The sequence below is a fragment of the Arvicanthis niloticus genome, chromosome 8, assembly GCF_011762505.2.
Source record: "Arvicanthis niloticus isolate mArvNil1 chromosome 8, mArvNil1.pat.X, whole genome shotgun sequence".
Classification (NCBI taxonomy): domain Eukaryota; kingdom Metazoa; phylum Chordata; class Mammalia; order Rodentia; family Muridae; genus Arvicanthis; species Arvicanthis niloticus.
The window spans coordinates 31,320,831-31,343,443 of NC_047665.1; positions in this window are offsets into that span (position 1 = coordinate 31,320,831).

The window sequence follows — 22,613 nt, forward strand, 5'->3', positions numbered from 1 at the left end:
CTGAGGTTTCTTCATGCTTAACCTTAAATGAACATTCCTCCTGTTCCAGGTTACTACAATGTTAAAGGGGACAAGCCCAGAGGCAGGCCATACTGACCTCCACAGACCCTAGAGAAAATTCAGTATCCAGTGGCAATGTCCCACTGTCGGGATTCTGGTGGTGGTGTCCCCCTCTAAGGATTCCAGTGACAGTGTCCCCCTGTAAGGATTCCAGTGGCAGTGTCCACTGTCAGGATTCCAGTGGCAATGTCCCATTGTCAGGATTCCAGTGGCAGTGACCCAGTATAAAGATTCCAGTGGCAGTGTCCACTGTCAAGGATTCCGGTGGCAGTGTCCACCTGTAAGGATTCTGGTGGCAGTGTCCACTGTCAGGATTCTGGTGGCATTGTCCCCCTGTAAGGATTCCAGTGACAGTGTCCACTGTCAGGATTTCAATTTTCCTCCTCCCCAGAAACACCATCCTCTGCCTCTGTCACTTCATCCTCAGCTTCTGGCAAAACCTCCAGAAACTAGAAAACTTCCAGCTGTTTCTACAAAACCTTTATACCTTTATCCCTAGAGGTTCTCCTGCAGATTGTATTAAAAATGAAATGAAATTTTATAACAGCAGGTATTATATTGCCAATTTTCACCGTGTGCTATACAGGTGCATAATGTGAACTTGATCACATATGGTATTTTGGTTCTTGGTATAACAATTTGGAAATCAAGCACTTGGTCCACACTACAAGCACCATTATAATTTTTTTCCATTAATATATTAGATTAAACTTACATCACTTCAACTTGAAGTACCTTTCCCAGAAGCATACCCATGACAGATTCCAGGAACACACTTGACCCAAGGAGGAGGGAGTTCAAAGCCAGAGCCCAGGATCCTACCCTTTATCTGCTACTTGCTGACTGAATTTCTTTGGGATGTTGATTGGCTTTGTCATATATAAACTGTAGCTAATAATAACATCTCCACTGGCTCATTGTAATGACAAACTAGAAAAATAGATATGAAAGCAATTTAAGCTAGAAAGATAAACACTGTTGTTTAAAGCAGTCAGGAGTAAGTAAACCCAAACAAACCTGTCATTTCCTCTTTACAGTCTTATTGCTAGGCTGAAAAATGTGTGTGCATGTGTGTGTGTGTGTGAGTGTGTGTGTGTATGCATGTGTGTGTGTATGTGTGTGTGTGTGTGTGTGTATGCACGTGTGTGTGTATGTGTGTGTGTGTGAGAGTGTGTGTGTGTGAGTGTGTGTGTGTGTATGCACGTGTGTGTGTATGTGTGTGTGTGTATGTGTGTGTGTGTGTGAGTGTGTGTGTGTGTGTATGCACGTGTGTGTATGTGTGTGTGTGAGTGTGTGTGTGTGAGTGTGTGTGTGTATGCACGTGTGTGTGTATGTGTGTGTGTGTGAGAGTGTGTGTGTGTGTGTATGCACGTGTGTGTGTGTATGTGTGTGTGTGCACGTGTGTGTGTGTGTGTGTGTTTTCTTTTCACAGAAGAGGATAAAATATATGATGCAGCTGTCTCTGGGGCAGGCATACAAAACACCAGAGCCCAGGGAGCACATCCAACAGCAATTTGTTTTCTTCTAATTCTAAAGGCTGGAGTCCAAGGTAAAGCATGGGTTATGCTGCTTCCTCCTGAGGCCTCTCTCCTAGGCTTGTCCATGGTGCCTTCTCCTGGATCCTCACACATCATCTTAAGTTTCTGCCACCTCGACAAAACATTTGAGGTCATTGGCTCAAAAGAAGAAAGGCATCCTTTTGGTTCATAGTTTTCAACATTCTGATCTAGGACCAATTGGCTTCATAGAGAGACTTATTTCAGACATAAAAGCTACTCCCCACTGGCAGAGAAAGAAGGAAGAATGCCATCGTTTCATAATACCCCTATGGGCACACCTGTAATGGTTTAAGTACACTACTATAGGCCTCATCTCCTAACACTAACAAGAGCACCGTGGAGAGCAAGACAAGAGCATATGGATCTTGGAGGATGCTCACTTTACAAATAATAGCAGAATCTCTCCCTATGTCTGTCTTCATTTCCTTTGGTTGTGCCTACATCATTCATACTGGTCTAGGGCCAGTCTACTGACCTCATTTTAACCTTCCTGCTTGTAACAGCCTTCACAAATTCAGTCACATTCTCAGGACCTGCTGGACAGGTAAGTTCAGACCTCGGCAGGCAGTAGCACAGAGGCTTCACTGGGGTCCCACATTTCCATTTTCTCTTGTCACTCTTTAGTTTCAGAACCCAAGTCCATCCAAACTGTAGTGTCAGGCGCTAATGGGTCCAGAACTTGGGCCTGGATTCATCTCTGCTATGCTGTGACCTGGAGCCACACTCAGCATCCAGGAATATCTGAGACTGTATCACAAAAGCAATTCCGCCCCATAGAGTCCCAGGTGTAGAAAGCCTGATCAGCCAATCTGGGAGCCCTGGTGGACCAGTTTTACTCTAAGAACAAGTTTCTTACTGTTGTCAGAACCTCAAAACTGTTCTCTCATCACTACTGGGCACAGAATGAAATTAATACCAAGAAACTGTTGATCTTGCTAAGAATGTGTCCCAAAGTCACTTTTATCCTACACAATACTTGAACAAAATTACTCCAATGCAAGCATGTATTGTCTTGGGAAATCTCTTCAGTCCAGTGTCTGATGTTTAGTGAGAAAGAGGCTCTCACTTTGTATCCGTATGCAACACATGTTCTGTTTATTCTACACTTAAAACTTTAAGCATTGCATATTCAACATGACGGTTTTTAAAACATATGATTGAGCTAGGCATTTAACTCAGTGGCTAAGTGATAGTTGAGCATGCAGGGACCCTGGGTTCTATTCCTAGTTCTGCACAAGGGTAAAAAAATGATAAACCGTCTCTATATATGATTTTTAAATCTAAATTTTGTTTGCTTATGATCAAGACATTATATTCTGAAGCTCAAAAAAACATGTAGTTGGATCTGATCAAAATTTAAAATTTATTTCAAGAAGATAGCATCAAGAAAGAGAACCTCCAACAGAAAAAACATTTGCAGGAGATTCAGATCAATCTTGTCTAGTTTATTTAACACCATGCTTCTTAGCATAGCAGATGCTTTATAAATGCTCCTTGGGTGGATGAAGGACTGAAACATCCCTGAGTTGTTCCGAACCCCTCATCACATTAGCATTTTACCTGAATTGTGGGAACTGGCTCTTTGGAAGCTGATCATTTTGGTTTAAGAAGGAGCCTGGTTCTGTAGCATGGTGCTACTCACCTCCTATATCACACTCTTTCCTCCCAAGTTCCAGGAATCATTTCAGAAGAGGGGATAGAAAAAAAAACAAAGGCGATGGATAACAATAAGGGAAGAGTGTTCACTGGATACAGCCAGGCAGTGGCACAAATGAAGTCATGGCATTTGAGTTGGCACGCATAAAATCCGTGCAAGTTCAAGCTGAACAGAAACCCCAGCATGAGGGAAAGGGAGGGCATAATGTTCAATTCCTAGCTAAGGATCTGTTGACAACTGATAGCTAGGAAAAGGAGATTCAGTATTTCTTATGGGTGTGGTCCCTGAGTGGATGACCATAGTCTAGTAGAAAGCTAGATCTGCAAGATTATAAAAACACCACCAACTGTACTTGAGAGATTTTGAAAAAGTACATAAAGTAATTCTTTCTCTAAACCAGTGGTCTCATCTTCCTAATACTGCGACCCTTTAATATACAGTTCCTTGTGTTGTAGTGACCCAACCATAAAATTACTTTTCTTGCTATACTGTAATTATCTGGTATGCAGATGGTCTTAGGTGACCGCTGTGAATCCCCAAAGGGGTCAGGTCCCATGAGTTGAGAAGCACTGTTCTAAACTATCCAGAGACCACATCAAATTCTTTTTTTTTTTTTTTTTTTACAAGTTAGCTCAGTCAATTCCAGCACCAATCAGGATTTCTAACAAGTGATGTGTTTATAAATGCCTTGCAGTTTGGGCTGTAAATAGAGCTGCCCTTTAAAAAACCCTCTGAATAGGTTTTCAAGCTCCTTTTAAGTTTGTATTTCCATGGATTAGAATCTAAAACAGCCTCAAATAAATCTCTTGTTGGTGCAGCTTGACTCATGCTAAAGATGGGATGAAGTGGGAGAGATGGAGAGATAACTACACCTAACAGGTCTTTGCCACTTCCTGGGCTCTTTGTTTCTCCAACTTTATCTCCCAGATTTCATCCCCTATCACTAGACAAGAGAGAAAGAAGGATAGAACGGAGAGAAAGAGAGATCCATAAATCTAATTTCTTTCTTCTCGTTTCTTCTTTGAGAATAACAACTAACAAACCACAACCAACCCCCAAATGACCAACAACCACTGACTCATGACCATACCCTCTCTGCAAAGTTCCCAAAATTTCAAATGTCACAGAATCGCAGAAACTATCTGCAGTTGGTAAAGCCATGCCTCTAGTAGAGCACAAGGCAAATCACAATCAGCTGCTGTGGAAAGTCCAGGTAGCCACACATCCCTAGACCTGGGATTTAAATGGAAACATTCATAGAATATTTCTATGCTTTTTAAAGAGGCCAACCTTCCAGAGTTCTCACCACATTCCTTACTCGATGCTGGAAAGAGGGTTACTTGCACATGTCTGCTTTTCTCCCTTGTCCTGGCTCTATGTAAGGGTATCAGAGCAAGTACTCAGACAGAGGACAATTGTTGGAAGGCACAGGAAGAGCTCTGCTCTGCTTTCCATGACTCATATTTGAAGTTCCCTTGTTTGAGGCACACAGGGAAGAGAGTCTCACAACCATGCCATGCTGGATACAGATGAACATACTGTGCTCTTCTAGCTTGAGCAGAAGAGAGGAGGGTTAGAGAAAAGGGAACCAGCCCTTGAAGTCTTTATGCATCCACAGGCTATTAGATTGCCCAAGTATTCTGGAGGGAAGGAGTTTCAGGAAAGTGAAAATCATCTGGGAGTTCCAGGCAGGGTCAGGGCACTGGCAGCACAGTGGACTGCTTGCTGAACAAAGAGCTCCAGCTAAGGCAACTTCGGCCCAAGTGGTCTTTGAAGTCACAGCCAACATGAGTCTATGATTTCAGGGTTCAGGACAAGTTGGGCTGATGTCATTAGATATTGAAGCAGATGTGATTTAGGTGAACCAAATAATCTGTATTTAAGAGTAGATTCATAGTTTTAAATTTTCTCCTTCTCTTTATTAAAAAATTTCATTTAATTTCATTTAATTGACCATAAAATTCATTTTAAAAATCTAAGATTAGTTCAAAATCCCTAAAACAAGTAATAAGATGTGTGTGTGTGTGTGTGTGTGTGTGTGTCTGTCTGTCTGTCTGTCTGTCTGTCCATATGTCTGTCTGTCGGCATCTATGTGTATACATCAGGCAGACCTCTGTTATGAGGTCGCCTGTGGCAGTCACAGTCACTCCCAATTCTGTGAGTCTGGTCAACAGAAGGTGCCTGGCTTCAGATGTCTGCTAACAGCTGGGTCTTCACACTAGCCAGAGTAACACCAACATAGCTGTGATGTAAAACTTAAACCAATTTTGTCACCAAGAACATAAATTTATCCAACATGAACTGATCCTCAACTTAATACTATTTAAACTACAAGCCACATACTTTGATGCTGCAGTTAATTAGAAAAGGAATCATCTTTTGGTGGGGGTGTTGCTTACACTAAGTCAATTTCCAAAACTACAAAATGTATTCTTCCTGATACACTTACCTCAATCCACTTTATTTCAGGAAACTCTATTTACCATAGCCACATATCCATAAACTCACCCTTTATTTCCATTTGGGGTGTAGTGAAGTCAATTTTTCAGGTTCTTCATTTTTAAAAATGGACAATTTAGGGTAGGAGAAAAAGAAAATAATTTCAAGAAGCCATTTTCCAGGTGCCTTCAATCCTCTGTATCTGAGGACTCAGACAACTGCAGATCAAAAATATTTGGTGTGTGTAGGGGGAAACAGTTACAGACATTTCCACCTGTCCCTAAAAATACAGTCCAGCAACTATTATCTAGAGTTTACACTACATCATGCATTTGCAGTAAGACTTAAAGCCTATGAGTGGATATGGGTTGGTCATGTGCAAATACTCAATCTTATGCAAGAGGCTTGAGCATGCTCAGATGTTGGAACCCATAGGCTCCTGGTACCACTCCCCTGGGAACTTGGATTCAATGGATGGTTGTGCTAACCATGGTGACTCTGCAGTCCCATCTCTGTAGTTCTGCATTTATCTCCAAGACTTAAACGGCAGCTTAAGTGACAGTCACATGAACAAGCCAAGAAAAACTATCTCTACTTTTGATTATATATATATATATATATATATATATATATATATATATATATATATTAAAATGAAAGGACACATTATGAAAATACCCCACACCTTTCTTTACTCATTAGTTTCACTTGATTGTTCTTTCTCATGCTTTTAAAATTTTTTTTAATGGTAAACTTACCTAATAATGGGTTTGATCTGCTTGGTTCAGCCATCAGAGTTTCGAGCCAGTTTAACCTTTATCTTAAATTAACTGTGTATATCAGTGTTTGTCCTTCCAAATGCCACTGTTGAAACAGGAGCTGATAGGATGGGCACCTTCAATGCTATCACCATTTTCTCTGAGAGGTGGTGCAAGTCCCCATAGGGACTGCTATCTACTGTCTTATTAGAGTAAGATAAGGGAAGTATGAAATGGGTGTACTCTACATACAGTCAATATGAGAAGTCTTACCTGAGATTAGTCCTTGGAAACTGTAAACTAAGTATGAAAACATTGTCCAAAAGCATGGAAACGGCCATTGCACCTTATAGAAACTCCTATGGGCGGTACCTCTGGAAAATTACCCATTCTGCATTTCCTCTTATGGTATCCAAGGCAGTGTTGGCTCACCCAGCATGGCTATACAATCCAACTCTCTAACTGAGTGAATCTAGAAGATTGCATGCAGGCTCTTATCTAAGGTGCCCTGTGCCTCCCAGGTCCACTTGTCCTGTAGGCTTTTCCTCCAGAGCTGCAAGGGGCATCTGGTGGTGGGACCACCCCCTAGTTTACCTTTATATGACTCCATTATTTTGAACTAGTATCAATGGCTTATGGCCTCTCACTTTACATCTGTCAGACCTTCAAACTCCTTACATCTCCAGTATCTTGATCATTGCCCAGTGAGTGCCCAATTAACAAAAACAAGGATTCTTTCTCACTGCTCTGTCTGAAATGTGCTCATCAAAACCAAGTAAGTTAGAACGGGAACACATAAGTAACAAGACTGGAAGCTAACACCCTTCCCACAGCATGTGCTTACAGAACAGGAATAGGTAGGAGCCATTCAAATGAGAAACAGGTCATCAGAGAGGGGACCCATGTCCAGCAAGCCTGTTAGGTACTTTCATGGCAGAGCCAAACAAGAACATAAACGGAGATCCAGGATCCACGTGCAGCTCTGGAATTGAAACTACAATAGCCACAGCCAGGTCGAGTGGTGTGGACTGTGATCCCAGCTACTAGAGAGGCTGAAGTGAGTGGGATGATGGAAAGTTCAAGGCCAGTTTGAGATACAGAGTGAATTCAAAAACAGTTTAGAAAGCTTAAAGAGATCCTGCCTCAAACATAAAGACAGATATGGCTCAGTGAGTCATAACCACTGAGCATGCACTAGACCCTAGGGGCAACCCCTAGCACACGCGTGCGCACACGTACACACACAGATAAAGCAAAGCCCAGTCTCCTGAAAATATCCCTCCCCATCATAGACAAGCCAACCAATAAGCTGTCTCAAATGAGCTCATACATTGACCACTCAGGACTAGTTGCTCCAGCAACATTGAGTCCCTTATTAGGTAAGGCATTTAGGTGTTAGCTACCTGCTTCTTTGTTGTGGTGCTGCCATATAGCTTGCCTTTGGTGAAACCACACCTCAGGTTTGGCCTGAGCAGGTAACCTAGTAAAAGCTTAGATGCCTTGATTTCTAGAATCAAGCAAGTTAATCCTGAAGGCTCCTTAAGGAGGGTAGAGAAAGAGGAAATGGAGCTAAAGAGGATTCAAGCAAGAATAGCAAGAAGAGTAAAAGGTCCTTGACATTTTACCTTAAAATAATTTTAATAAAATATTCTTATTAATTCTTTGAGTATTTCACACTTGTGCACAGCTGAGGTCTCAGAAGCTTAAAATAATAGTGCCAGAAATCAATGAGTCCCTTGTGTGGATTCTCTTCCTGATACCTGCAGGGACTCTGTTCCTCGTTCTCTCTCATCAGATGATCTCAGGCATGGCATCCAAGCCCTTGAGGCCTCAGAGGCCACAGACCCACAAGGCTTTCTGCCATGGAAGTAGCATGGTGACCCTGTGTGCAGCCTTTATCCAGTGCATTAGAGAACAAGATCTGTCCTCACCACTCAAAAAGACACAATATGAGTGAAGAGGGACTATGGAGGCTATGAAGACTCCGAGGGAGGTAAGAAGACATGAGAGAATCAGGTTGGAATAGATTCACACTGGACTAACAACTGACATGTGGTTCCCCACTGAAACCAAAGGCAGAACTGAAGGTCTTCTGGGTCACATAAAGTGACTATGCATTCCGAGGGGATCTTCTTGGAAGAGAGAACATCAGAGTTTATGAGGAAGTCACTTGAGGCCAATGACTCTCAACTGACTGTTTTTCTACACCTAAAGGACAAATCTCAGGTTCTTGTGAAGTCAAATATCCCAAAGGCTGCACTAGAGTGTGCTTGACTCTGCATTACAGAACTGGTTGTGTGTTCCTTGAGACTTATCCTCTGATTATACCTGTTTATTTCTCAGAATTCTGCTCACACTGTTCCAGATAGCATCAGTTAGGAAGCTGTCTTCCTTCCTCCTTGTATTAATTATGTGTTTTCATTGTTGTCATTCCTCCATGTTTTTTTAAAAGACTTTGTCCACAGGTGGGACTTGAGTTTCACTCAGTTGGACTTTCTGACTGTCTTAATTATCAATGTGGGAGTGAGGGAGGATGGATAGATGAGAGATAGAGAGACAGAGAGATGAGATAGATAGATAGATAGATAGATAGATAGATAGATAGATAGATAGATAGATAGATAGATGTGATGATCAATGAATAGGTAGGTGAGTATGTAGATGTATAGATGAATAAGGTGGATGGATGTAAGGACAAGAGGCTAGACAGACAGAAAGATGGCTTGATTACCAATAGACAAATGGATGGCTAGATTAACTGATATGTGGGTGAATGGATAAATGAGTTAATGAATAAATGAATGGTTAAATGAGTGAATGGATGAATGGATTGATAGGCAGATATATTGGTACTATGCAGCAATTTCTCTGAATTGAAATATTACATACTTGGAGAATCTCATTAAAACACAATAAGTCCTAAGAAATGGTTTGTTAAGATTCAGAAGATTCTAAAGGGAGACTCATGATACAGGAAGTAGACAACTTATAAATTATAGAAATTTCCTAAAAATTTACCAGATGTACAAGGCCTCTCCCTCCCCAGAGTTGTATAAGCATAAACTACTGAGGAGAAGAGACTATCAAGCACTTCAAGTTACCTACCAGTTGTACAGTCTCCAGGGTGCACACTTTCATAAGTTATCACTTGTGCTGGGGTGGGCTTTGAGTAATACAGTTGCCTTTCAATGGCCCATGCTCCTGTAATGAACCCCTCACCCATAATCCTATGAAAACCCTCCGAAACTCATTGATTTAAAAAGTTCAATGGGTAACACCATCACTTTGTTGTGTCATTGGTTTTCTATGTGGAGTAAGTAGGTGTTTATTCATGTGTCATCCCAGAGTAGTGTCACACAACATGTGATTTAATGAAATGTCAAATGTGTAGACAGACAATAAAAGTATGGGTAAAACAGAGGGTTGAGTATACTGATGGATGGATGATGAATGGATAGATGAATGTATGAATGAATGAATGGCAGGTGGGGTAGGCAGTGAGTGTGGAAGGACTATCTGTTGAGCTGTTGCTCTCACATGTGTACGTCACAGTCTGCATAATATGACTCCTGAGCATATTGAATTTTTGTGGTTAGGCTTTGTGGACATAATTGGTATGTTTTAATTTCTCCCACCCCACCACCAAGAAATCACAGCAATGGTGCAATAAGCCTGACTGTCCAGCCACATTTGTAAGAAAACAGAATGCCCTGGGCAGGAGTCCAACAGTTTTTGCAATTGCATCTTTCCTATAACACTCCTCAGAGCATTTTTCATTTGTGGAAATACATCATGCTTCTACTGAATTTTGAGTTAACTTTTTTTTAATATGAGAGCCAAAAGGCTGCAACTTAACTTTCCTTTCCAGAAGATGAGCAGGCTTCCAGCTCTCAGCCCCAAGCTTTTTGCCTCTGAAATAATTACAAAGTTTGTAACTCTAAAAAGCCAAGTGTATCTTGGCCCTTTTGTCACTGAACATTCACACTGTGATACTTTCTGTTTTCTAATGAAATCTCAGGTGCCTAAGGAACAAGGTTGTGACTGGGGCCTGTCATGTATTATCAGTACCATTCAGGAAGCTTGGATATCTGGTATTGCCCAAAGCAAGATGCCATGAAGCGGGAAAACTTGCCTGCCCCTGGTATCAGCAGCACGCTTCATTGCCTGGCGGCGTCTACATGGAAAACAACAGTGGGTTGGTGGGTGAAGCACAGCATCTTATGCTTATGCTCTACAAAGCTCTCTTATTCTAAACCCCAGTGTCCTTTCCTACTTGTAGCCATCAGGAGAGTTGAATTTTAAAGACTTCATCTGTACCCACACTTGTAACTTATATCTATGACCCCTTGCTCGCTCTGTAGCTGGCTTTTCTCATCTGGATATGGAGGTTTATCTACCTGATCTAGGTGCTGTGTTTTTGTTGCACAGACTTGGCCTGTGAATTCCTCCCATCTCCTGATCTGTTGCTTCCAAAGCTTCTAGAGAAGAAGAAACATAAGAAAGAGAGGGCTAACTTGCTAAGTAGAGAAGGTAGGGAAATCTCTATGGCCTGCATTCTTGGGTCCCATGGAGAACAGGCTTTCAAGGGACCAGGCAGGAGGACCAAGAAACATTTCAACCATTATCATTGACAGCAAAGGCTGAAGAGAATTTTAAAAAGGTGGGTCCATGTAAAATCCTTGGTATTTAAAGATCTTCTGATGTGTCCTGACAGGGACACTCTAATAATACCTGAGGAAGAATTCCTGTGAAGCTGTATTCTAGGGTTTTATGGCTGAGACAAGACACCATAACCAAGGCAACTCTTATAAAGGAAAACATTTAAGTGAAGCTAACTTACACTAAGTTCAGATGTTTAGTTCATTATCATCATGGTGGAAAGCATGGTGGCACATAGGCAGACATAGTTGCTGGAGATATAGCTGAGAGTTCTGCGTCCATATCAGCAGGCAGGAGAGAGAGAGAGAGAGAGAGAGAGAGAGAGAGAGAGAGAGAGAGAGAGAGAGAGAGATCTGCTGGGTCCGGCTTGGGCTTCTGAAACCTCAAGGCCCACCTCCAGTGCCACACTTCCTATAAGATCACACCTACTCCCACACAGCCAAGCATTCTAATACTTTCAAATAATACCACTTCCTATGAGCTTATGTGTGCCATTTTCATTCAAACTACCCCAAGCTATAAGTAAGGCATAGGGAAAATCAAATCTAATGGGAATGAGGCTGATACAAACAAGACAATAGGCCAGGGTGTGGTGCAGAGAGAAGCCCCTGACAGAGCAATGCCCACAGCTTCTGCCCATCACTGATGAGCTGCATCCCAGTGTGTGACCTAGTGGGAGATGACGTAAGCAGAAGAGAGCTGCAACTCAATTCATGGAAGCACATCGTCATCACTGGACGTGAGAACAGCTGACAGGTGAGTATACACTCTTCTGTGCTCAGGATCTCATGGCAAGTGGGCATTTACTACCCCGGAGACACAATCTTGCCAGGTTTCTTCTAGATGTTTTAAAAATGATTCACACTTTATGTCTGAGTGGGAACATTTGAGGTTACTTGACATTTTGAGATTAAATCATCTCTACTAGAAGAGAAAAATTTCTGTTCCTAACAAAAAACAAAAAAACAAAAACAAAACAAAACAAAAAAAACCCCAAAACAAAAAACAAACAAACAAAAAAAACGTGGCAGTATTCAGGCTTGAATACAAAGAAGGAAAAAAGGTTCTGTTCTGCATCAAAACACTGTACTTTAGGAGGAAAATGAGCATGTATCTACAAAGTAGGGCCACTACTAGCCTCACTTCCTATCATTTTCAAGCCAGTGGCATTTACATGTCTTACAACAATGCTCTCCTCATAAAATGATGCCAGTGAATGCTCACAGGAAGTAAGAAAGTGGATCACAATACTTGATGTCTTTTTATTGAGACCATGGTTGCACAGAGGAGGGGAAGTTAGATGGTGTATATTGTGTGCATGTGTGCACATGTACATTTGTGTGTGCACATGTACATGTGTGTGTGTGCATGTGCATGTATGTGTATTCATGCATGTTTATCATTTAGTTTTAGTTTTAGGTAAATGGAAGATATAAATAAGAATTGATAGATGGACAAATGGACGAAGGCAGGCAGGCAATGCATAGATTATTGGTAATTGCTGAAACACTGAAATATGTGATCCAGTGCCCTGGGCTTTTCTTGGTTATCCATGTCTGGCAAGAGTCATCTTCTGCAGTCAAACATCCTCTGCGCAGCCCCTTCCCCCACAGATCGCCCACACACAGGACTTTAATGATCTGAAGCGGATTCCTTTACTGCTGTCTCAGAAAATGTCCAAGATGCCTTACAGATGATAGCTGTACAGCAGAGAGGCAGTGATTGCGCCTGGCACAGAGCCAGCAAGCCTCCTTTGCCACAAAGGACCTCCCCACAGCTTGGCTTTTTACTCATCACAGAGCACCCATTAGAAGTCCTCTCCAGGATTCCAGAGAAGAGAGCATCAGCCTCAGAGGTCTCAAGGCCTTCAGAAGTTTCAAGAAAACAACACAGAAGCCACTTAAGGAATGGACTCTCTGAACACATTCAAATGGATCAGAACCTCTACTGAGCCTGTTTGTAAATTCTCCCCAGAGAGGGATGTGGTTTGGCCTTGATGTGAAAAAAAAAATCACAAAGTCTAAGACAGTGAGAGCCAAGGTACGGTCTTCAAATAGCAAAGAGCCCGACACACCGGCTCTTGCTTTTTTAGTGGGCTGAAGTTTCCCAAGCCTCCTAAACGAGAGTTCAGAGGGTCACATGAATAGTGAATGTTCTCCTCTATGTTAGCTCTTCATTGCAGCCACAGAAAGATCAAGGTGGGCAGAACAAGCAGTCCCAGCACAGCTCTGGCAGAGGGCTTCCTAGTGATGTCACAGGATACATCTGCTTGGAGAGGTGTGGGGAAGAAGCAAACCAGCTTCTGGACATCTTGGTCAAATTATGAAAAAGGCGTTCAAAATCAAGCAAGCCATACTCATAAAAAATAAGAATAAAGTAAATATTTTTTAAATATATTAAATATCCCAGTATCCACTTTAGTACCTTCCTGACCTGCCCAGTGGGGCTGAGTTTTCAATAGCCACAGTTAACACAAACCCAAGCTGTGCAAGCTGCTTGGTCAGCCATCACTTGGCTCCTGCCTGCTCTGCTGAGTAAATCAGATCCACAGGGCGCTGGCTGGTTTTACCGCATAACAAGAACAAGCCATGAAAGTTTTGTAGCTTCCAACAAACATTTGGTTAGCAATTTAAGCTGGATGGAGCTGTGCTGTGCTGAGGGTCTGGGTCAAGTTCACACTTTGGTGGGAAGTGGGTGAGTTATCCTGTCCTGTCCACTCGGGTGGTCTCCAAGGGAGCAAGAAAATCTTCTTATAGCCCAGACTGGAATTGGCACACAAATCACTTTTGGCATATTTTATTGGTTAGAGCAGCCCACAGAGTCAACTGGTAGTCAACATAGTTCTTGATTGGAGTTACCGAGTCAAAATGTAAAGGTGCTACAGGGAAAACTACATGATATTTTTGCTAACTGTGAAAATCTACATATATTAGTCTTCTAGAGTTATTTTAACAAAATTCCAGGCTTGCTGCTTTAAATATTAGAAATTGTTCTCAGTTTTGAAGTCTGGCAACCCAAGGCCAAGCCTGGGTAGGCCTGGATTCTCCTAATGCCTCTCTCCTTGGCTTGAAGATGGCGCCTTCTCCCTGGGTCCTCACATGGTCTTCCTGCACACATATGCACAACAGTGTCTCTTTATGTATCCTTATCTCCCTTCCTATAGAGACACCAGTCACATTGGAGCAGACACATCCTTAACATCATCATGTCTAATAAATTCTTTCTATAAAGTTTTATCCGCAAATATATTCATTTTTCTGAAGTGCTGGAGAAAAAAGGTAAAGTAAATGAAATTAAAGGGAAAAAAAAGCTTGCCCTATAACGTCATCTAACCCTGTAACACAGGGGTAAAGTGATACCATCTTTATGAAGTATGGGTCAGTGACAGTATACCTAAGTGCAAGGACAGAAGATAGCACTGCCTTTATCCCCTGCATCTTAGATACAGCTAAGGTTCACCAGCTTCCTGTATCCCAAATTTCCAGAACCCTGATAGGCTGTCAGCCAATGTTATGTGCATCCACTTAAGTCTACCTTCCTTGTGCTAACAGTGAGTGCTTTTGAAAAACATCACTCACCAAGGCAGAGTTTAAATCAGAGGACAATAGATACCACTAACTTTTTAGCATGATTGCTGGCTCAGCATCCATGTTAGGCCTTAGGTATTTGAAATCCAGTCACCTTGGCCTAATGAAAATGTTCACTCACTATAGAGCTGAAATACAGCCCATGTCTTCCTCACCCTATGGACCACAAACTGGATACAGCTACAGCTCATGTGGAATCCAAGCTACTAATCACAATAAAACCTGTCAACACCAGATTCATGTAAATATGTTCCCCTTCCCACTTGTCAGCCCACAACTCTCTCTGGGAAGCTGAAGGATGATGGATGATGCCTATGGATATTAGTAACGCTGTGGTCCCATAAATCCTTGGTATCCCCCTCCCACCCTTGCTTCAGCAGTTGAGCTACTCACCGCTTCCGAATTTCCATCAGGACCCATCTGCACCCCTGACTTCTCTGAGAGCTGTGAATAGTAATTTGTCTTCAAGAATATTATTGTCATGTCTCCCCTGCATATCATTACACAGGCTGATCTAACTTCCTCTAACTTCCTGGGCTCACCTAAAGAGCAGTTGTCTTGGCTTGTGGCCAATCAGAATAGAAAGACCTCAAAATCAAATTAGAAAGCCACGACAATAAAAATTGCCACACTAGAAACACATCGCAGCATTTCAAATCTGGCATAGCCTTTGGTAGCATACCATTCTTTGCTGTATGTTTGTCCTCGGACATGTGACAAATTCAAGAATAATGTTGAAATCCAAGCAGGAAGAAACTGATCCTCAATTCCTCCCAGCCAACACTGAAGAGCCAGAGAATATTCTCGGTTCCCAGTACGGTGAGGATTCCTATGTAGGAACACAGGAGTAGTTTATTCTTAAGATAAAAGCCTATCTTTATAATAAAATATCAAAATAAGCCAGGGGAAGAAAAGAGATTTGATCAGCTTTGGCAATTAAATCATTTTTCATCCCAAGTGTTGGGCTGTAGTGCGCACGTGGGCATGGGTCCTATTGGGTTGACAACTGCTCTTTAGGTGAGCCCAGACTAAGTGGAAGTTAGATCAGCCTGGGTTGTGATATGCAGGGGAGACATGACAATAACATGAGTCCTGCATCGGCCACCTCCAAAGAGGCTGGGGCCACGGCTAAGAGAGGCAGTGGTGCAGGAATTTGACTGAGTTCACTCCATGTGCACTAGGCAGACGTTAGGCTATGAGAAGCTCTGCTCCAGGGGTAAAAGAACACAGTCTGGGGTTCTGTGGAGGCCAAAGCTCTTGAGTTGGGGGTTCCTGGGCCAGGAGGCAGCTGGGAACCCACTGGTCTAAGGCCCTTGGGCTCTCAGGTGGGGCTGAGAGGGCTGTGGAAGGACCGAAGATGGGGCATATGGGCTGGATCAACCCACAGCTGAGGGGGGAAAAGGGGGAGATGAGCTCCTGCTGTGTCCCACAGGGTGAGACTCTTGGTCACAGCGACTTGCTTGGCTGGGTCTCCATGGCTGGAAAGTAGGGAGGTCATCAGCCGGAGGCTAGAAGGAGGCTCAGTAGTTGAAGACCCTCTCTATGGTTCTCCATGGAGGGCCCCAAAGAAGAGAGGTAGTCCAGGTCTTAAGATATTTATTGTCATGGTGGAATATGGATGAAGCTATACCCCATGTTCTCAGGGCAGGCCTGAAGTTAAATACCTTTTACAAGCATGAGGGTCTGAGAAGGAATGCTTAATTGGGTATGCTCTCTGACCTTTAGGTATCTCATGAATATGGAGATCTGTCTTAAGGCTCTGTGTCCTGTAGTCATGCCCTCCACCTGTGCTACATGACCGATGGCCACAAACCTCTCTGTGGGAGGGACTGTAGCTATGTGAAAGGAGTCAGGGGCCCAGGAGCAAGGCTGAACTCCAACCATCCCTGGAGGGTCTCTGGGGTTCAAGGCCTGCTTGACCAGGTACCCAGCTGCCTCTCACAGCCCACTGCTCCACACCCAAGGACACTCACTCCTCTCTGAACTTTAAGGACTTTCATGCCCTCTGTTCCTTTGGGTGCCTCGTTCAGAGTAGCCCTGCTTAGCAAGTTTAATGGCCGTGGGCATCAAATATAATACACTACTTCTGCTGAAGGCTTAAACATACCTGCTTGGAGTTTGCAGTTGGGGAGGGAGAACCAGCTCAGACAGCAGCACAGCATGTGCTTAGCATATGTAGTAGAACCTTGGGTTCAGTCCCCAGTGTCACACACATACCTCCATATTACTCTAATAAATAAGCCTGAAAGTGCCAAAGAAAACTCGATGATTGTACAAAATCTGCCTTCCTACTAGCCAAAATGCCAGCCTCCTTTGATCAGAAGACAGAGTGGCTACCACCTCATTCTTATTAAATGGTTCCGTTAGGAGCTTGGCTAAATGTCTTACTTAAGTCAGTATCTTACTATTATAGATGTGGGTGTCCACACCAGGGGAATACTAGTCTGTGTGCCATACCATAAAATATCTGCGAAGGCACTTCCTGGTTTTCTCTTGTCAGATCCATGCTTGCCTTTTAACCATACATTGCAGATGTGAATATACACACAAAGATGTTCTTGTTCTCTTCCAGGAATGCACAGTAGCATCCATCAGTAACAAAGATGTTAAAGGAAAGAATGTATTACCAATCAGTAAAGCCAAGGATGGAGAGTATAACAATCATCCCATCCCCTTAGAACTTAGGGGCAGAAGTTGAGAAACATAGGTGAGCTGCTTCTCATGGCCGAATTACATCTGTGCTTTACAGATGGTTCCTTATCCATGAAAATTTGCATCTGAAAGCTTCACTTCAAATTTGGGAACAGGCACATATCTTTTAAAAAGTTTCCACTATTGGGAAGCTAGTGATTAGGCCCATCACTTTTTTAAAATACTATTTTAAAAAAATATTTGTGTATACTTGATACTGGAAATTTAATGTTGTTTCTTAGTCTGCAAATTGTATATTAAAAAGGTGATATCATATATCAAGCTCTAATTAGACGTCTCTCTATGGTAAGAGAAATGTTCAAACCACTGTATTCTGCAGACACACTACCTGTACAACCTTCTCAGCTACTGGGGAGGACATTTTAATTGCTTTCAAGTAGTAGTAATTATGAATAGAAATGTTGTCAACATCCATATGCAGGCTTCTGTTGGACATCCTGTTCAATTCATTTAGGTAAGTACCAAAAAGCATAATTGCTGGATCGTATGTTATTATTATGGAGTTAGTCAATATTCTCTCCAGAGTTCCTAGGTTAAAGCTTTAGTCCTGTATGTGATTGCATTAAAAGTAGTACTTAAAAAAGTAATTAAGATTAGATGAGGTTGTAAAAACATCAGGGAGGCTGAAGTTCTTTATGAGAAGGAAGAAGTGCCAGGGATTTTCCAGGCCCTTCCTGGGCCCAGGTGTCATATGAGGACACAGGAAGCAAGAAGCCACTGCAAACCAAGAAGAGAGGTCTCAATACAGGTAGCAACTCTGTGAGCACCTGGATCATGGACCTACAGCTTCCAGAATGGCAAGAATGTAAATTTGCATTGTTGGATCCATCTTGCATCTGGTGTTCTCTTGTGGAAACTCAAGCAATACAGCTGAGTAAAGGCATCCTTGCCTGCTGTCCTGCTGTGAACGCTCACTCTGCTGTTTCAGTTTTCAGTTTCTTAACGACATGCAATGGGGCATCATTTCCTGTGCTCATTTGTTCTCTCTCTCTCTCTCTCTCTCTCTCTCTCTCTCTCTCTAATTATTTCTTGTTTTTTGTGTGTGTGAGATTACAATATAGTTATATCATTTCCCTCTTTCATCCCCTTCCTTCAAACTCTCTCATTTACCCTTCCTTACTTTCTTTCAACTTCATGGCTTTCTTTTTTCCCCATTAATTGTTATCATATATGTATTGTATATATTTCTAAATACTTGAATAGGACCTGCTCAGTCTGCACAATATTACTTGCATATATGATTTCAGGGATAACCATTTGGAATTAGATAATCAGTTGTGGTGCTTTTCCCTGTTTATCTTGTTCTCGACATTTCTTAGTCCCCTGTCCATGTTGGCATATCTACTGGTGTCATCCTTGTTCAGATTATGTTTAGGCAGCCATGTTGGTGAGACATCATGGGTGTTGCTTCTGACCTTCCTAGGAGACACAGCAAACTCCCTGGTCCTTTCTTTCTCCTCTTCCACAATGTTTCCTGGTCCTTGGGTGTGAAGTGTCTTTTGTAGATGTATCCATGAGACTAGGCTTCACCACTCTGTATTTTGATTAATTGTGTTTTTTTTTTTTTTCTGTAATTGTCTCTGTCTGTTGCAAGAAGTTTCCTTGATGGGTGAGGCCTATACTTACCCATGGGTATAAGGACAAATGTTTAGAATGTGGTCAGGAATTGTGTTGGTTTAACAAAGTGGCAGTTATAGGTTCCCCTCTGAGATTCATGACTTCACTAACCTTAGGTAGTTGGCTAGGTTTCTAGAACTAAACATGCTTGCCTTTTGTTGAGCAGGTCCTAAGTCCAATTAGAGATCCACTGGTCACTCTTAGTTATATGTCTCTTCAATGTGCTGATCCATTTTTTGAATAAGGCTATTTCCCTTTTATTAAATTTAAGAGTTCTTGGTACATTATGGACAACAAATGTGCCTTTTAATTTTTTTCACTCTTCAGGTAGGCCATTTAAATTGAGACATATTGTAAAATTACTCTTATAAGAGATTTCACAGAATTTTAGGCTACTCTCAAAGTCATACAGCATTTCTAATTACAGAAGACTCTTTATCCATTCAGAACAAACCCCAGGCCCACTAATAGGTCCACCCATGTCTCCTCCCCTATTCTCTCTCAGCAGCTATCCACCTTGCCTTTGATCTATGGATCTGCCAGTTTTGGAAAGTTCACCAATCTGGCCTCATATGGTTTGCAGCCTTCTGTGACAGACATCCTATTTAAGCATAATTTTCGCAGGCCCATCCATATCACAGCATGCATTAATCCTGTATCCATATCACAGCATGCATTAATCCTGTACTTCATTCGTGGCTGAATATTAGTCCTCATGAGTAGATCATGTTTTATTTATCTGTTCATTTAGTATTGAACACTTTGGTTGTTCCCAGTTGTGTTCATTATAAATTATGTTGCCATGAACAAGTATTGAACTCACCATTAACCACTATAGAGAATTTCTGTGGCTTTTGTTTTAGAAGATTTGTTTACTTTTTTCAATTATGTGTCTGTGTGTTTGTGTGTGTATATGCACATGAGTGCTAGTGCCTTCAGAGGCTAGAAAAGGGTAGCAGACCCCCTGGATCTGTATTTATATATGAGCCACCTGATGTAGGTGCTGGGAAGCAAACTCTGGTCCTCTCCAAGAAGAGCAAGTGCTCTTCACCACTGAGTCATGTCTCTAGACCCTGGTGTGTTTTCATATCAAATGACACCTGCTTAATAAGAGACCCAAACTTTACTTTTTTGACAAATAGAGAAACTAATTTTTGAAATGGCTAAGACATTTTATAATGCTGTTAGTCATAGGATAGAGTTTGAATTTTTATCTTCCTTAGTAATATATGATAATACTCTGTGTGTGTGTGTGTGTGTGTGTGTGTGTGTAGGCCTGAAGTACTTCCTTCCTTCTCTCTCTCTCCTTTTCTCTTCCTCCTCTGTCTCTGTCTGTCTGTCTCTCTTTCTGTCTCTCTGTCTCTGTCTGTCTGTCTGTCTGTCTGTGTCTCTCTGTCTGTCTGTGTCTCTCTGTCTGTGTGTGTGTGTGTCACACACTTACATGTAAAATGAAATAAAGTAAATTTTAAAAAATGAACCATTTGGAGTGACTTTTGTGAGTGATGAAAATAACCTCATTTTATTTGTCTCCACACAACCATGCTGCGTTTCCACTTCTGTTTGTTGGTGATTTCTCTGCCATGTGTATTTTGTGGCATCTTTCTCTAATGTCCCATGGCTACCTTTAACCTGTTTCCTTCAGAAGATTTCTGCCTGCTGTCTCCTGCGTAAACTCCAATGCCTCTGGACTGAATCACTTGCAGTCTGAGACCCTCATGTTTGTATGTTAGAGGTATAACAGTGTAAATTGTCACATTATTCATGTTCATTAGTCACTTCAGCGGAAGTGTGGCTGGTCTCCCCCTTAAGAACAAATAGTGTTCAGTATACAGCATGCTGACACCATACTAGATCTTACATAAATAGTAGGATGGAAGCTTTTTAGTTTCATTTATTATGTACGTATGCATATGATGTGGGGAGCACACATGACACAGTGTGCATGTGGCAGTCAGCCGGTAACTTTGTGTAGTCAGTTTTCTCCCATCTCTCTGTGAGTTCCAAGGGTGGAACTGAGGTTATTACGTGTGTGAGACAAGTGCCTTTACCCACTGACACATCTCCCTGGCCCTATTAGATGTTAGATGTTTTAAAGCAAACAAATATATAAAGTGTAAAGCTGTGATTAATGATTTTGTTGTATATAAGCTCCACTGAGCTCCAGAAACACAGGCATGAAAATATCTAAATAAAACACTTAGTCATTAAAAGATCAGATGTCTGCATATGTGTGGACTTATATGCAGGTCTTTTATTCTGTTTTTTATGCAAACACCATGTTAGTTTTATTACTATTATTCTATGGTGCAATCTGAAGTCTAATATGGTGGGACCACCAGCATTATATTTTTAATCTTTTTAAAACATTTTTATGTGTTTTATGTGAACATATGTCTGTGCACCATGTGTATGCCTGGTTGTGCATGCCTTTAATCTCAGCACTCAGGAGGCAGAGGAAGACAAAACATTAAGAGCCCAAAGCCAACATGGTCTACACACTAAGTGTCAGACAAACCAAGGCTAGAGAGTGAGATCCTGCATCAAAAATCAAAAACAAAAAACAAAACTAAAGATGAAGGAGACATTACAACAGATAGCAATGAAATTCAAAACCATTTTTGAGATTACATTTCTTTCTTTCCTTTCCTCTCTCCATACCCTCCCACTGATACCTTCCTGATCTCCTTCAAATAATACATGGCTTTTTTTTCACTAATTGTTATTTCATATATATCATATGTAATGTATATCATATTTCATATATATCATATATATGTGAAATTACATATATGTATACTATTTATATAAATTCCAGTATGGTGTCTGTACACTGTATACCTAACATTATTTGTTCTTAATTGGGAGGTCATTCATGCTATATTTAGGAATAAAAAGAAATATATATATAATATATATAAATATATAATATATGTTCACATATATTATATATATATAATATATGTTCACATATATTATATATTTATATAAATATTATTTAAAATATATAAAATATTTATATAGATATTTTTATATGTTATATATAAATATTATTTAAATATGTATGTAATTGTATATTTAAATATATAAATATATGTATTGATATGTAATATATTTCCATACATATTTATATATATTTCCTTTTATTCCTAAATACAACCTGCTCGGTCTGTATAATTCTATTTGTATGTATGTTTTAAGGCCTCACTGTTTGAGAGTGGACAGGTAATTGGTGTTCTTTTTCTTGGGAAAGACCACTTCTCTTGCTCCCATCTTTCCTCGGTTGTCTACAGCTTTTGTGGAGGATTGAGGCCTCCATCCACTTTGGCATGTCTATTTGTCCTCAGTAAGGAAATTTCTTAAAAACTTACATTCTACTAAATTAAAAACTCTGAAATAAAAGGATGGCTTTCATATACATATGACACTACCAAAGTTAAAAGAAGATAGATGAATAATTTAAATACATATGTGGCAAACAACAGGATGGAAGTAATAATTTAAAATAGTCCAGACCTTAATGGATTCACTGAAGAATTCTGCCAAACCTTTAAAGTGCTAACAACAG